The following is a 4,729-nucleotide window of genomic DNA, read 5'->3' on the forward strand; positions in this document are numbered from 1 at the left end:
TTGACTTTGAAAGTTTGACTATAATGTGCTATGGAGAAGAACTTTTTGCACTGTATTTGTTTGAGGATCTCTGAACTTTTTGTATCTGGTTGTCTAAATCTCTTCCTAGAATTGCAACGTTTTCATCGATTATTTTCTTTTTTGTTGTTGTTGTTGTCTTTTTGTTTTGTTTTGTTTTGTTTTTGAGACGGAGTTTTGCTCTTGCTACCCAGGCTGGAGTGCAATGGCCCGATCTTGGCTCACCGCAACCTCCGCCTCCTGGGTTCAGGCAATTCTCCTGCCTCAGCCTCCTGAGTAGCTGGGATTACAGGCACGCGCCACCATGCCCAGCTAATTTTTTTGTATTTTTAGTAGAGACGGGGTTTCACCATGTTGACCAGGATGGTCTCGATCTCTTGACTTCGTGATCCACCCACCTTGGACTCCCAAAGTGCTGGGATTACAGGCTTGAGCCACCGTGCCCGGCCCCATTATTTTCTTAAATAGGTTTTTACCCTTTTTGTTTTCCCTTACCCTTCTGGGACAAAAAATTCAAATATTTAATCACGTTATGGTTTCCTATATGTGACACAGACTTTTTTCATGCTTTTTCTTTACTTTAAAAAATTTTTGTTTGTCCATGGTATTTTCAAACACTTGTCTTCAAGTTCTGAAATTCTTTCTTTTGCTTCATCTAATCGATTTTGGTAATTTTCAAGTGTATTTTGCGTTTCATTTAATGAATTCTTTAATTCCAGAATTTCTGTTTTTGTAATGCTATGTACCTTTTTTGCAAAGTTTCTCATTTGCGTTTTAATTATTGTTATGATTTATTTGTATTGTTTTTCTGTTTTCTCACTAAGCTTCTTTAATATTATTATTTTGAATTCTTTATCCAAGGTTTTTTTTTTTTTTTAAATTAGAATATTTTGCTGGAGAATTATTGTGCTCCTTTGTAGCTGTCATACTTTCTTGCTTTTTAAACGTTTATTGTGTTTTAATGTTCATATCTGTGCATCTGTTTTAATAGTCATTTCTTTTAATTGTTTGAATTGGTTTTGTAGGGGAGGAGTTTTTTTGAAGATGTGTCGATTGTGTTTGTTGGTTAAGACACTTTGGCTTTCATTCTGAGTGGCTGAAGTAACATAATCTGTAAAATTTCTTTTGATGAAAAGAATATCAGTGGTGTCTTTGATTTCCTTAGAGGTTTAGAGTGTGGTTGTTCATGGAGGTTGTGGTTAAGTTTGGCTGGGGATGGGGGTGCTGATTGGGACCATCCTCAGGCCCCATTGGTAGGCTAAGCATGCCTGTCCTTGGGCCCCTGAGTGGCATATGCTGGCCCCAGTATTAGCAGGTCCAAGTGAGCTGATTCCTGGGCATTCAGGTGGCTTGCTAGGATGTCCAGGTGCTGGTAGCAGTGGTAGACTAGGTGGTAGGTTGGTTCTCAGGCTCATTGGCAGCAAGTATGGCCCAGGTGGTCCATGCTGGTGTAGATGATGGCTGTGACAGCTGGGCATTCCACTTGCCAGGTATACAGGAGGCTCATGGAGATGGGTATCGACTGTGGTTGTAATCTGCAAGTGGTGGACTTGGCTAGGTGGTCTCCAGGATGACATGCTCTGGCACTGGGTTGGAGGAGGGAGTTGCCTGGCCAAGCAGACCTATACTCAGGCACCTTGGTGGTGTTTGCAACTAATTGCTGTGGTAGGGAGGGGCCTACCATAGACCTAAGGCAAAATGTTCTGATGGTAGCAGCAGCAGCTGCAAGTCATCCCTGCTGCTGAGAAGGGTGGAGTTTCTTTCAATGGCACAGCTGTTTGTAGGCAGCTGGGAAGCACATAATTTGCTTATGTTTCAGCACCTGATGCGGCCGCTTGCTTTGGTCAGAGGAGTTTGCCCTTAGGGCACTTGAATATGCATAATAGCTTTCCTGCTGTGGGCAGCAGGGTGTTTACCAATGGCTTGTACTTTAGCTCTAGGTGCAGCAGGCAGCTGCAGTGGTGGCTGTAGTCTTAGAATGTCAATAAAGATCCGGAGATGGAAGGATTCAGGGAATGTTGGGCCCCTGGGCAAGATGTAGTCTAATGGGGGCTGGGCTCTCATTTTGGTGCTTTGCCATAGCTACTTGAGGATCATGAGGTATATGGGATCCAGCATGAGATTCCTCTATGAAGCAGTACCTTTTCACAGTCTCCAGGAAGCTTCCTATTTCAGTCTCAGGGCCCATGAGGATCTAGGATTTTTCCTGCGGCTAGGATGTAGGAGTTCATGGTGAGAATGTAGACTGCTGGGTATCACTCACTTACCCTCTCTCCTAACTTATGTTGGCTGTATACTTGAACCATACCTTGGATGGGTGTACTGTAATTGGTCCACGTTTGATTTTCATATCAAGGCAATACTGATATTGTGTAATTATTTTCTGGTATCAACTATTGTGGAGAAATCAGATATCAGCTTTATTTTCTCCTGTCATTTTAATTAATTCAACAACTGTTTCATTGAGTGTTTACCATATGTCAAGCATATTTCTATGCTTTAATACTTCATTGAAAAAAACAAAACAAACAGAAAAGTCAGAGACTTTTGCAGCTCCCAGACAATCCCAGCCAAATAGGCTACTTTGTTTTGTGGAAGAGACAAATATCAGATGCCTCTAGTCAGCCATGCTGAAGCCCATATGTGAGACATTTAAAAATTATATTTATTTACTTATTTTTATTATACTTTAAGTTCTGGGGTACATGTGCAGAATGTACAGATTTGTTACATAGGTATGCACGTGCCATGGTGGTTTGCTGCATACATCACCCCATCATCTACATTAAGGTATTTCTCCTAATGCTATCCCTCCCCAAACCCCCCACACCCTACTATCCTTCTCCTAGCTACTCACTCCCAGATAGGCCCCGGTGTGTGATGTTCCCTTCCCTGTGTCCATGTGTTCTCATTGTTTTGCAATCTATCCATCTGACACAAGACTAATATCCAGACTCTATAAAGAACTTAAACAAATTTACAAGAAAAAACCCCATCAAAAAGCAGGTGAAGGAATGAACAGACGCTTCTCAAAAGAAGACATTTAGCCAACAAACATGAAAAAAAAATCATCATCACCGGTCATTAGAGAAGACATTTTTTTTAAAAGAAATATACACCTGTGTATTTTATTTTACAAATAAATTAAGACGTATTGTTCTTAAACTCTTGAACTTTGAGGATAAACATCAAGCCTTCCAGACTGATAAACCAAGTAACCTATAAGGTAAGCAACAGGATAGTGACTTTTCTGTTTGTTTTGTTTTTTCAATGAAGTATTAAAACATAGAAATATGCTTGACATATGGTAAACACTCAATAAAACAGTTGTTGAATTAATTAAAATGACAGGAGAAAATAAAGCTGACATCTGATTTCTCCACAATAGTTGATACCAGAAAATAATTATACAATATCAATAGTGCCTTGAGATGAAAATCAAATGTGGACTAATTACAGTACACCCATCCAAGGTATGGTTCAAGTATACAGCCAACATGCAGACATTCTTAGCATAAAAGACCTCACAAAATATAGAACACATGTGATCTTCTTGAAGTAACTACTTTACAATAAATTCATCCAATTAGGGGATGAATCAAATAATGATTAAAAATAAATATCTCAAGAATAACAAAGACATTGTAAAAGGACAAGAATTAAGCTTCAAATTTATTTAAATATTGGACTAAAATCTGTCAACTATGAAAATTATTACCAAAAAATGGAATGCTATAAATTCAGATAAAACAAAAGTTATGCAGCCTGGCTGACAGGGTCTCTATTAAAATACAAAAATTAGCTGGGTGTGGTGGTGCATGCCTGTAATCCCATCTACTTGGAAAGCTGAGGCAACAGAATTGTTTGAACCCAGGAGGAGGAGATTACAGTGAGCTGAGATTATGCCCCTGCATGCCAGCCTGGGCAACAGAGCAAGACTCTGTCTCAAAAGTAAAATAAAAATTATAAAATAACTAATTAAAACTGGGAAATAGATGGAACAAAGATAAGAAGACATGAGGAAATATTAAATACCTTCATTTTTATTTCTAAAATTATAATACATTTTTAAAAAATATTGTCTGTAATCTTTAAGGGTCTTCATGTGTATGGACTTTTTTTTTTTTTACAGTAAATGTACAATAACTTTTGTGAACATGTTTAATTTAAATAATTCCCTTGATTTCACTTCAGGATCCTTTGTTTCTATTGAAATTGGGTATTGTGCTCACTTCGGCAGCACATATATTCAAATTGGAATGACACAGAGTAGTATGGCCCCTGTGCAAGGATGACATGCAAATTCATGAAGCATTGCATATTTTTATGGGATCTAATTAAACTCCAGATTTTCTGTACAGCAAAAGAAACAATCATTATTCAACACAGTACTGGAAGTTTTAGCCAGAGTCATTAAGCAAGAGAAAGAAATAAAGGGCATTCGAACTGAAAAGAAAGTACTTAAATTATTCTTGTTCACAGATGACATGATGTTATATTTAGAAAAACCTAAAGACTCCACCCCAAAAAAACTGTTAGAACTGATAAATGAATTCAATAAAGTTTCAGGAGACCAAATCAGCATACAGAAATCAGTGGACTTTATATATATTCCAGCAGTGTACAATCTAAAAATAAATCAAGAAAGCAATCCCATTTACAATAGTTTAAAAAAAAAAAGGAAAGACTTAGAAATAAATTTAGCTAGAAA

At 37.9% G+C, this 4,729-nt stretch overlaps 1 non-coding gene across 1 annotated transcript; it reads left to right on the forward strand.

Moving 5' to 3' along the window:
• The first annotated feature begins 4,242 nt into the window (after nt 1-4,242).
• On the forward strand, nt 4,243-4,344 carry LOC120366662 (U6 spliceosomal RNA). The gene has a single exon (XR_005581247.1). It is a non-coding gene; the product is annotated as a U6 spliceosomal RNA (small nuclear RNA).
• The last annotated feature ends 385 nt before the right edge of the window (nt 4,345-4,729 follow it).

This window comes from Saimiri boliviensis, chromosome X (genome assembly GCF_048565385.1).
Source record: "Saimiri boliviensis isolate mSaiBol1 chromosome X, mSaiBol1.pri, whole genome shotgun sequence".
NCBI lineage: Eukaryota > Metazoa > Chordata > Mammalia > Primates > Cebidae > Saimiri > Saimiri boliviensis.